Genomic DNA, 12,944 nt, shown 5'->3' on the forward strand with positions numbered 1-12,944 from the left:
AAGAGAGAAGATTTTTGTCCTGTTTTCTTGGAGTGTTTCCACAAGGACTCAGAATTCTCAAACTACTCCATTCCTGGGTCATGTTCTTAAACGTAGGGAAGGGTTTGTTTGGTTTACACTTTCACATCACTGTTTATCATCAAGGCATCAGGACAGGAACTCACCTAGTGCAGGAACCTGGGGGCACGAACTGATGCAGAGGTTACGGAGGGGTGCTGCTTACTGGCTTGTTCACCATGGTTGCTAAGTCTAATTTGTATAGAACACAGAACCATTTGCCAAAGGATGGCACTACTCACAAAGTGCTAGGAACTCCCCAACAATCAACAATTAATAAAATATCCTATCTTTGGATCTTATGGCTGCATTTTCTCAATCGAGGTATTCTCCTTTCAGGTAATTCTGGCTTGTATCAAGTTGACAGAACTAGACAGTCCATGGTCATTGGCCACCAGGAAGCAGTGACTCTAAGGCCCACAGAATGCCTTTGCCACGGTAGAGTGGTAGCCTGCCCTATGGTACAGGTAATGAGACAGTTAGAATCTCAAGAGGACACGGAGGTTGTTTTCACAGCTTAACCTAAGATTCCAGTCTCCATTCTTCCTGCCATAGATGCTAATTGACTTGGGGAGTGCATAGTGGGTAGAATCTTGATTGAGGCTTGGGACCTTTTCTCATACAGCATTTTTGGGGGTTGTCACCTATGTTGAGTCAGAATTTCTGGTCGTGCAGGGGAGTCTCCCATGCTCTATAAATTACAATGTAATCTGGTAACCCAAGTAAACTGGTCCACTCAACTCAGCTTAGATGGAACCAATTCCTTGCACAGTTTTTGCCCTAACAGGGGTAAACAATTTTTTTAATGTCTTCTGAGGAAAAGTCACATGACAGGGAGAATTTGAAGGTGAAGACTGTAAAGTTCTGAGTAGCCACAGCTTCATATTCCTGATTATAAGGAGAAAGCAGCCTCCAGGAGGTTCACAAATGGAGGCAGTTTCTGAGGGCTGTAGGGTACACATCACACTCTGAAGGCTCTATTCTCTCTTCGATCAGGTTCCACTTATTAGTAAAATTATGTGGTAATTGTCTATTTGCAGCTGACTTATATGACTTATATCCCATGTCCCACAGGTCAATGCTAGTGATGGGAAATGTGTCCAGCTTAAGATAATGATGAAATCATTTATACTAATCCATCTGTCCAATCTCATGTGCTTTACCTGTAGGACATAATTGAATCTCATATCCAAGTTGCCCTTACTATCCTCTATTTATTTAGAATTTTAACCATATCTTAAATTTTAACATATGTTGTGATCAACTTTTATTTTATATTTTTTTTCAATCTACTCTTTTTAAGGGAAAAATTCACAAAAGCAACTCCATATACCATTCAGAGATCAGACCATCCTAGATCATGCTTTGTCAACTGTTTTATATCTCTTGTACTTTTTAAATTTCAAATTAAAGTTTTTGTGGTGAGTTCAAGTGTGTATGTCTCAGCATGATAGTGGAGGTCAGAAGACAGCATGTAGGATTCAGTTTTCTTCATCAGAGATTGATGAAATTGTCTCACCTTTCGGCAGGTGCTTTTACCCACTCTATTCTTAATGAACACTGTCTCCATTACCCAGGTTAAACACAACTTTCTTTCTCCATGTTCTTATATCACTTCTTTTTGTGTCAAGTTATACAGATCAACTGAGAAAGTGTTTGTTAGTCTCACGTTTCATGTCAGTTTCTGGAAAAACAGCTGTAAAGAGTTTGAGACTCAGAAAACTAAGAGATATTTCCTATAAACAAGTCACATTACATGAGAACCATGAGAAGGAGCTGGAGGGATGGTTAGGAGACCTGCTCCTCTTGCAGAGGACCCTGGTTCCTTACCCAGCACTCACATCTAGGACTCATGACTGCCTGTAGCTCTAGCTCCCTGTGGTCAGTGCCCTCTTCCACTTTGTGTGGTGAACTGTACAAATGTGACACACGCTCACACAGAGACATACATAAAAAGTCTTATATTAGAAGAACATGCTATTTAATAATTTGTAGCACAATACAATACACATCACTTACTTAAATGTTTTCTATATACAGTGCAACCAAGCAAGATATAAAAATATATACATCATTATAAAAATAGAGCCATGATGCACCCAAAATGTTACAGGTGTTTAGTCAGATATGACAGAATAATTTTTAAAATAAGGCATAAAACTACCTCTAGTGATTTTACAATTTCATTTTCAATGATTACATCAATTATTATTTTTCAGAATGCATCTATCAGATTTTTAGTACCATACTAATATCTTATTGTGTGGATATAAGTTAAGAAATCAAACAGTGAATCCTTCATTTAAATGGATGTAGAGTAAGATCTTTTGCAGGTCTTTGTTGACAAACAGCTGGATAGTGTTGTGGAGAGCAACCAGGCATTAACAAAGGGCAGATGCTAACAAGCCTCAGTCTGTTTTCATTACACTGAATACTAATCTTGCAAATTGGCAAATCCACATTTTTAATCAACATACAAACTATACATGGATAAAATGAAAATTTATCGTGTATTCCTTATTCAGTTAATTCCATATGGACAATCTTCATTCCTGCAGAGAATTTCCATGAATATAAGACCACAGAAACATCTCAGTGCATTTAAGATCTGTGACTGGTGTATTGGGATTCCAGGAAGTGGACATAGCTCATCGCATTTTTCACAAGTCTATAAAATATTTTCTACAAATGAAAACATGCAGACATTTTGAAGAACCTCAAAACTGCACCATAACTAAACTGACATTTAGCAAGGACAGCATCAGGTACAAGATATGGATTTCTTTGAATAACATGATTAAATCACTATGAATTTGAACAAAATTTTGTTCTGTGAATATGGTTTACTACCATTGGTTAAAAAGGAAGCAGCTTTGTTCAATGGCCAGGAAGAAGAGAGCTTTACAGGAAAACTAAACTGAACAAAGGAAGAAAGAAGGCAGAGTCAGACCGTTGCTATGTAGTTACTGAAGGAGAAAGACACCAGAACCATATTAGAAGGCCATACCCTCGTGGTGATTGATATAAATGGATGAATTTAAAATATAAGAGCTAGTTAGAAATTCATCTGAGCCATCAGGGAAACAGTGTTGCAATTAGTATAGTTTCTCTGTCATTATTCCGGTCTGAGCAGCCAGAAAACCAATGCATGGTGTCCTTTTATAAAAATTCATCAGTGTGCTTCCAGTAACGGTAATAGGAAAATCAGTTTTACAAAATATAAATAAGACATTTCTCTCTGTGATGGAGACATAGCTCAGTAGTTGAGAGCACTAGCTTGTCATCTAAAGTACCCAGGTTCAATTCCTAACAACCAAATGGTACAGAACAAACTCTCTAACTCCAGTCAGTCACAAGACATTTGACAATCTCTTCTATCCTTACAGGAGCCAGACACTGATGTACTACAGGGACACAAGGACATAATGGAGGTAAATTATCGATACACAATACAGATATAGGAATTGAAAAAAAATCCCTTCCAAAAAGAGGAAAAGGGGAGAATAAGGTTTCACTTATCATTGTAATTTACTAAGATCTCTCTCTCTCAGCATAAGGCTGAGTCACCAGAAAGACTGTTTGAGAATAGAAACATACTTAAACTGATTTGAGAGAATTTTGTCTTACCTACAATATTACAGGACTGAGAGCTCTTTCACGCTGATTTAATAGGAATATAAAAGATATAGTTTCTCAATTTTTCACACTAAACATGCCAACACTCAGGCAGAAGTTTATCCCTGTGAATCAACACAACAGGGCTAAAAGTTGCATAACCAAGGGTTATAAATTCTTGAATATTTATCATCAAGGAGTTTTTGGCTAAAGAGAGACTTAAAAATAGAGAAAAAGCACAGTCAGCCCAATAGAAGAAAACAAAACAGAGCATCAGAAGAAGGACACTCTGAGCAGCTCTCAGCTCAGGGGGAGTTCTGTAGAGAAGCTTGGAGTTCTGGAGGTGGAGTACATGCTGGTGGTGCTTGTGAAGAAGAAGTACCATGTAGCCACTGGCGCCTCCCATGGCTCCCTGAAACACAGCATCTCTCAAGACCATGAGAGAGAGAACAATCCACTTTGTCTTCTGACTTTCTAATATAAAATAACAATATTTGTGACCATTCTGAAGCCCCGATATATTCAGGCTTATACTTGTGATGGAATGGATTAGGTTCATACTTATTAAAGCATTGAGTATCCAAAAGAATAAAAAGAATAGAAGAATGTGCCATGCAGACTTTGGTCTAAGCCTCCTCCATCCAGATGCTCTGGGACTGATGATGATGGCCTGGACCACAGTGAGGAGACCGCTGGTGCAGATGGAGACCCCACGGGCCACCCTTGACAGGTAAATGAAAACCTTACATCCTATATCATCTAGGAAGTTTCTCAAGCCAAAAGCTACCATTGTCTTTGGCAATCCTTTTGCAAGAAGGATTATGATGTTTGTAAAAGCCAAGTGGATGAGAATAAGGTGTACGGGTTTCTTATCAGGACCTTCAAACCAACTGAACATATAATTCACAGAAACAGAAATGTTCCCCAGAGTGCCAAACACAGTCATGAAGAGGAAAACTATTTGCTTAATAAATTTCAAAAGCATATCTTCCTTTCTGGGTAGAAAATCTTGTATGCAGGATACAAAGAATTTTTTTCCAGAAAGCATTAGTAATGCTAGACATTTATCTGAAAAACATTTTGCACAATAGCATTTTCTGTTATACAATAGTCAGTGATGTACACATGTGCTGATATAGACTGGAGCACTGAACTCCTCCTCTTCCCTGTGGGCTCTGAGTTATGTGTGTGCTCTGACAGGTGAGCTTGGTAACTGGAATAAAACTCTAAGGTTTTAAAGGAGATATGTTTTAGTTCTATACTAGCAAAACTGATTTATTAAAAGATGTGAATTTGTTGATGTGTGTCTCTGTGTGTATGTGTCTGTCTGTCCACATGCACATGCTGGGATTAACATAGAATACTCTCATCATAACTGAAATGAACTGTAAATTTCCCCCAAACATCATATTTTCCCACTGAATTTCAAAGACAAAGGCTCTGTTTTTATTTCTCTCTTAATTAGTGTAGCAATTTTGAGATTTTCACTTGACTTCAATGCCTTATAGCTTCAATTTCTACATCCGAAAATTGTAAACTTTGTCTGTTGATCATTCCATGATTTCATTCCATATGTATATTTACTAGTTTTTTTTTTAAGGTAGTTCTCACTGTCAAGTTCAACTGCACAACCTTTTCACATAGAGCCCTACAGTTAAAGCTGAATCATCAAAATATAACTTAAAAATTTTCATATACCTGCCAGGCTGCAGCTAGGGATGGTGGCTAGCAGAACCTTGTGTTGCTTTCTAGAATAGGGGGTAGCAGAGATCTCTGATACTAGTGGAAGGTTTCCAGCTATCTGTAACCCCAGTGAGTGACCTCAGGACACATAAGGGAACATAGAACATCTCTGGGCCAGGGGATGTTGATGAGGTAAATCTAAGAACAGGATTAATGGGGTGTTATATACTGCCAAAAGTTATAAGATTTCAATGTCAGTTGCACATAGGGGGTATATATATATATTGCCATGAGTACAGGTTTTGAATCATGAGTCCTCAATGTCAACTGCACATAGCACATTAAGTAGGGGCAACTGGTGTGAACAGGGTTTCCACTATCTAAGAGTTCATGGTGGCATTTGCTTCTGTGGGGCCATTTGAGCAGCTATAGTGTCAGATGGTTTTGCAGCCTGCTTTTCCTCCAACCTGTTTGTCAGGCAGGCTTCTTTTTAGTTACCAGTCCGAGCTGATTCCAGAACTTGGACTTGGGTTGGATGCTATTCCTCAAGTTCTGGAGCTCTATTCTCATTTCTCATGGATTTGTGATAAGCTCCAGACACCTTTTCTAGAATATAAGAAATCTAAATATTATAGTGGCTGCTTGGGTTTGTGTGTTCTGAGTGCATGCCCTCCTTTCTATTCAACTCACAGGATTGATTTAATTGTCTATGTACCGATGATTGTATGGGTGACTTCCTCAACCTAGCCTTGTTCCAAGATTAGTTTCCAGGTGTCCTCATGACTCTAGAAATGTCAGTTGTTGCTTTCAAAGTTTTCTCTAGCAGATAGGTAATTATTACCTGTGTAAGTGAGTCCTAGAAATCACAATATCATCTAAATATCTGTACAAATGAAATATATTCCAGATATTAATAGAAAGCAAATCAGCATTCACTACCATGTTTCGAATAAAAATTAAGTGTTTTTTCAGTGATTGGAATCTATCAAAACCCTTATTTTTAGTTCACACAAGTACTGATAGACAACACTAAAATTTTTATGTTTGTTTAATCCTTGCTTTCATGCGCATTCCTACTTTTCTTGTCCTCTCTACCATTATCCAAGCTTTAAGTCATATTAGAGACCAGGCTCTGATATCCTAATAATTGATTCCTTTCTACTGAAGTCACTGTCAGTGGAGGAAGAGGTGTCTCATCTTCCACATTATTTGGGAAATGCTAAAGGAAATGAATTTAAAAGGAGGGATGGACTTGTGTTTAGATGGATGGGTGACGCCAGGATGAGTCTAATGTCCAAGAAGCTGCAGCAAGTTACATCTACCAAGCCTGGTTTTCTCTAAAAGAAACAAGCAGGCAGGCAAAGAGACAAAACTAAAAAGATTGTTGTTCTTTGCTGTTTAGCATGGGATAAACATAAGATGAGCTGTTTCAGGATGTCCTCCTCCACAGCCTGGATCCCAAATAGCAGAGTTCTCAAGATGGTAACGATAACTGTTACACTGAGTGTTGTATTCATCACCAGCCAGGCATACGATGACTGAATTTAAGACAAGTATTATAATAGTAATTAATAAAATTGGGAGACTTTAAGGATAAATACAGACAGAAAACCATCAAACAGAGTGTGAATGCTATTGTAAAACTATGCCAATATTAGAAAAGTGAAAATAAATCAAAAATGAAAAGTGCAAGAGTCACACACACTATTGACACTGTTGAAGTCACAGTGCTGGCAAACTTATACCTGTAATAAGGTTTTTACTTTATTTCATTTATCTAGTCATTTTTGAGAGAGTAACTCCCTCTGTAACTGGGCTAGCCCTGAACAATTCTCCTGGCAAATCTCTCTAGTGCTAACATTACAGCAATGTATCATGATCGTCTCCAGGGTTTAGAAATCTGAAAATCTTATCTACCTTATTGATCCATTTAGAGGGGTTAGATAGGCTAAGGCCCACCCAGAGCGCTGTCATGATGCTCCAGCCAGATGATGTTTCATCTCTGTATCTCCAGGAACTGGGCTCCTTACCTCCATGTACTCACCTGGACCTCTGTGGTACAGACAGGCTCTGGAGCAGCTCTGGGAAGGTGACACTTGTTAGGTTATATTTGAACTGTCAGGATTTGTGGGGCTCTTGGCTGACATCAGGTTTTGCAGACTTCAAGTTTCATGTGGTCACAGTGTCAGGGGAAGGAAGGCCTCTGTAGAGCCCCAGTCCCTGAAGTACAGCTTCCCTCTCTCTATACGATTATTACATCTATTTTGCTCAGCAGTTATTTCAAGCTTAATCATAATTTAATTATTTTGACAAGAAAAACAAGAGAGGAGAAAATGAACAACTAACTTAAGTTTCTGTGTACGGAGAGCCCTGCATCTTCTGACTAGTTTTCATCTTCTCAAAATTCCAACCTGTGTCTTGGACAGAATCTACTTCTGACACATATACCAGGTCTCTTGCTTTTCTTTCTAAATCCCTCATCAGACAGGAGTAGAATAAATGATGTTAAGAACTAGAGATTCTGCGTTCTGATCAAGTCCAAACATAGACCAGGATGGTTTAGAGTACTTTGTTCTACCTGGGCCTGATGGTAGAGAAGGAATTTTCTATTAATGATTCTTTCATTCCTGCCCCTTAAGTACTTTAAATACCATATGGGACTTACTTGAACCCCATACTGTCTTTATTCTAAAAGTAATCTTTACTTATAAAACATTAAGGGCAACTTTTTAACTTAGCGGTGTCCAAGAGTGGTCCTTTTGTGTATTTTCCTCTTATTTATTTATTTATTTTTAAATTAATTTATTTATTTGTTTATAAAAATTTCCACTTCCTCCCCTTCTCCCCATACCCTCCCATTTCCCCCACTCCCTCTCCTCCTCCCCCCCAACTCCCTCCCCTCCTTCCTCTCCAGTCCTAAGAGCAGTCAGGGTTTCCTGCCCTGTGGGAAGTTCAAGTTCCTCCCCTCTCCCTCCAGGTCTAGGAAGGTGAGTATCCAAACAAACTAGGATCCCAGAAAGCTAGTACATGCAGACAAAACAAGACCCAGTGCCACTGACAATGGCTTCTCAGTCAGCCCCCATGTCAGTCACATTTAGAGACTCCGGTTTGATCACATGCTCTTTCAGTCCCAGTCCAGCTGGCCTTGTTGAGCTCTCATTCGATTAGTCCCCTTGTATCCGAGGGTGAACACACCCCACGGTTCTAATTTCCTTTTTCATGATCTCTCTCCTTCTGCTCCTAATTTGGACCTTGGGGGCTCAGTTCAGTGCTCCTATGTGGGTCTCCGTCTCTATCTCCATCCATCTTAGGATGAAGGTTCCCTCTGGTCCTGCCTTTCTTGCTCACGTTCTACCTCCTTCTGCTTCTCATTTGGACCTAGGGAGTTAAGTCCAGTGTTCCAATGTGTGTCTCTGTCTCTATCTCCATCCATCGCCCGATGAAGGACCTATGGTGATATACAAAATATTCATCAGAGTGGTTATGGACCAGAGCCAGTTCAGGTACGCTATTCTCTGCTGCCCAGGGAACAATCTGGGGATCTCTCCTTGGTCCTGGAAACCCCTCCAGAATCAAGACTCTTGTAAACCCGAAAATGGCTCCCTTAGTTGAGATATATACTTCCCTAGTCCCATATCCATCCTTCCTCCCGCCTCCCATTCCCTCAAGCCATCCCCAAACCTCCCCCCTCTCCCTTCTCTCTAACCATCTTCCCTTACTTCCACTCCCACCACACCCCCCCCTGCACCCAAGTTTGCCTGGCAATCTTGTCTACTTCCAATATCCAAGAGGATAACTATAAGATTTTCTTCAGGTTCACCTTCTTATTTAGCTTCTCTAGGATCACGAATTATAGGCTCAAAGACCTTTAACTATGGCTAGAATCCACTAATGGGTGAGTACATACCATATTCCTCTTTTTGGGTCTGGGTTACCTCACTCAGTAAAGTGTTTTCTATTTCCATCCATTTGCATGCAAAATTCAAGATGTCATTGTTTTTTACCGCTGAGTAAAACTCTAATATGTATATGTTCCACACCTTTTTTAACCATTCTTCTATTGAGGGGCACCTAGGTTGTTTCCAGGTTCTGGCTATTACAAATAGTGCTGCTATGAACATAGTTGAACAAATGCTTTTGTAGTATGATAGGGCCTCTCTTGGGTATATTCCCAAGAGTGGAATTGCTGGGTCCTGAGGGAGGTTGACTCCCAGTTTCCTGAGAAACTGCCACACTGATTTCCACAGTGGCTGCACAAGTTTGCATTCCCACCAACAATGGATGAGTGTTCCCCTCACTCCACATCCTCTCCAGCATAGACTGGGCTTTTTGCTTTTCCATATAAACTTGATTATTGTTCTCTCCCGGTCTGTGAAGAAGTTTGATGGGATTTTGATGGGAATTGCATTGAATCTATAGATTGCTTTTGGTAGAATTGCCATTTCTACTATGTTGATTCTCCCAATCCAAGAGCAGGGGAGGTCTTTCCATTTTCTGGTATCCTCCTCAATTTTTTTCTTCAAGGACTTAAAGTTCTTCTCAAATAGGTCTTTCACTTCCTTGGTTAGAGTTACCCCAAGATATTTTATGCTATTTGTGGCTATCATGAAAAGTGATGTTTCTCTGATTTCCCTCTCTGCTTCTTTATCCTTTGTGTATAGGAGGGCAACCGATTTTTTGGAGTTGATCTTGTTTCCTGCCACATTACTAAAGGTGTTTATCAACTGTAGGAGTTCTTTGGTAGAGTTTTTGGGGTCGCTTATGTACACTATCATATTGTCTTCGAATAACGAAAGTTTAACTTCAACTTTCCAATTCGAATCCCCTTGATCCCTTTATGCTGTCTTATTGCTATTGCTAGAACTTCAAGCACTATACTGAAGAGGTATGGAGAGAGCGGACAGCCTTGTCGTGTTCCTGATTTTAGTGGAATGGCTTTGAGTTTCTCTCCGTTCAATTTGATATTAGCTGTCGGCTTGTTCTATATTGCTTTTATTATATTTAGGTATGATCCTTGTATACCCAATCTCTCCAACACCTTTATCATAAAGGGGTGTTGAATTTTGTCAAATGCTTTTTCAGCATCCAATGAAATGATCATATGGTTTTTTCTTTCAGTTTATTTATATGATGGATTACATTGATAGATTTGCATATGTTGAACCAGCCCTGCATCTATGGGATGAAGTCCACTTGATCATAATGGATAATTTTTCTAATGTATTCTTGGATTCGGTTTGCCAGTATTTTATTGAGTATTTTTGCGTCAATGTTCATGAGTGAGATTGGCCTGTAGTTCTCTTTCTTGGTTATGTCTTTGTGTGGTTTTGGTACCAGGATAACTATAGCGTCATAAAAAGAGTTTGGCAGTGATTCTTCTGTTTCTTTATTGTGAAATACATTAATAAGTGTAGGTATTAGCTCTTCCTGGAAGTTCTGGTAGAATTCTGCATTGAAACCATCTGGTCCTGGGCTTTTTTTTGGTAGGGAGATTTTTGATAACAGCTTCTAATTCTTCACAACTGACAGGTCTATTTAGATTGTTCACCTGGTCTTGGTTCAACTTTGGTATATGGTACTTATCTAAAAAAGTGTCCATTTCTTTTACATTTTCCGATTTTGTGGCATACAGGCTTTTGTAGTAAGATCTAATGATTCTCTGAATTTCCTCTGTGTCTATGGTTATGCCCCCCTTTTCATTTCTGATCTTATTAATTTGCATGTTCTCTCTCTGCCATTTGATTAGTTTGGATAGGGGTTTGTCGATCTTGTTGTTTTTTTCCAAGAACCAGCTTTTTGTTTCATTGATTCTTTGGATTGTTTTCTGTGTTTCTATTTTGTTGATTTCAGCCCTCAGTTTGATTATTTCCAGTCTTCTACTCCTCCTGGGTGAATCAGCTTCTTTTTTTTCTAGAGCTTTCAAGTGTGCTGTTAAGTCTCTAATGTGTGCTTTCTCCGTTTTCTTTAATTGGGCACTTAGTGCTATGAACTTTCCTCTTAGCACTGCTTTCATAGTGTCCCATAGGTTTGAGTATGTTGTGTCTTTATTTTCATTAAATTCAAGGAAGCCTTTTAATTTATTTCTTTATTTCTTCCTTGACCAAAGGGGTGATTTAGTAGTTGACTGTTCAACTTCCATGATTTTGTTGGCTTCCTGGGGATAGCACTGTTGTTGAATTATAACTTTAATCCATGGTGGTCTGACAAGACACAGGTGATTACTAATATTTTTTTGTATCTGTGGAAGTTTACTTTGTTACCGAGTATGTGGTCAATTTTCGAGAATGTTCCATGAGCTGCAGAGAAGAAGGTATATTCTTTCCTATTTGGGTGGAATGTTCTATTGATGTCTGTTTAGTCCATTTGATTCAATACCTCCAATAATTCTCTTATTTCTCTGTTAGGTTTCTGTTTGATAGACCTGTCCATTGGTGAGAGAGGTGTGTTAAAGTCTCCTACTATTAGTGTGTGTGGTTTGATGACTGCCTTGAGTTCTAGAAGTGTTTCTTTTACATAAGTAGGAGTCTTTATATTAGGGGCATAGATATTCAGGATTGAGACTTCCTCCTGATGAATTGTTCCTGTTATGAGTATAAAATGGCCGTCTCCATCTCTTCTGATTGATTTTAGTTTGAAGTCAATTTTGTTGTAAATTAGAATGGCCACACCCGCTTGTTTTTTAGATCTGTTTGCTTGAAAAACCTTTTTCCAACCCTTTACTCTGAGTAGATGTCGGTCTTTGTGGTTGAGGTTGTGTTTCTTGTAAACAGCAGAATGTTGGATCCTGTTTTCGTATCCAATCTCTTAGTCTGTGCCTTTTTATAGGTGAATTGAGTCCATTAATATTAAGTGATATTAATGACCAGTGGTTGTTGACTCCGGTTATTATTATTTTTTGTTTGTTTGTTTAACAGAGTTTTTATGTGTCCTTTCTTTGAGTTAAGCCTGTGAAGGGTCGCTAGATGTCTGAGTTATGGTAGGTAGTGTTGGCAATGTTGGATTTCTTGGGTTGCGATTTTCCTTCTATTACTTTCTGGAAGGCTAGGTTTGTGGCTACGAATTGTTTAAATTTGTTTTTATCCTGGAATATTTTGTTTTCTCCATTGATAGTGAATGATAGCTTGACTGGTTATAGTAGTCTGGGTTTGCATCCATGGTCTCTTAGTTTCTGCAGTACCTCTATCCAGGACCTTCTGGCTTCCATGGTTTCCATAGAGAAGTCCGGTGTAAGTCTGATAGGTTTACCTTTATAAGTTACTTGACCTTTGCAACTCTTAATATTTTTCTTTAATATGTATGTTTTGTGTTTTGATTATTATATGGCGAAGGGATGTTTTTTTCTGATCCAATCTATTCGGTGTTCTGTATGCTTCTTGAACCTTCATAGGAATATTGTTCATTAGGTTGGGAAAGTTTTCTTCTATAATTTTGTTGAATATATTTTCTGGTCCTTTGATCTGCAGTTCTTCTCCTTCTTCAATCCCTATCATTCTTAGATTTGGTTTTTTTATTGTGTCCCACATTTCTTGAATGTTTTGTGATGAGATTTTGTTGGATTTGCTGTTTTCTTTGATCAGAGCATTTATTTT

The 12,944-nt window shown here is 38.7% G+C and overlaps 1 pseudogene; it reads right to left on the reverse strand.

Annotated features, from left to right (window-relative positions):
- Nucleotides 1-3,818: 3,818 nt before the first annotated feature.
- On the reverse strand, nt 3,819-4,666 carry LOC125396280 (vomeronasal type-1 receptor 4-like; annotated as a pseudogene).
- Nucleotides 4,667-12,944: the final 8,278 nt, after the last annotated feature.

Source organism: Myodes glareolus, chromosome 14, assembly GCF_982192425.1.
Source record: "Myodes glareolus chromosome 14, mMyoGla1.1, whole genome shotgun sequence".
Lineage (NCBI taxonomy): Eukaryota > Metazoa > Chordata > Mammalia > Rodentia > Cricetidae > Myodes > Myodes glareolus.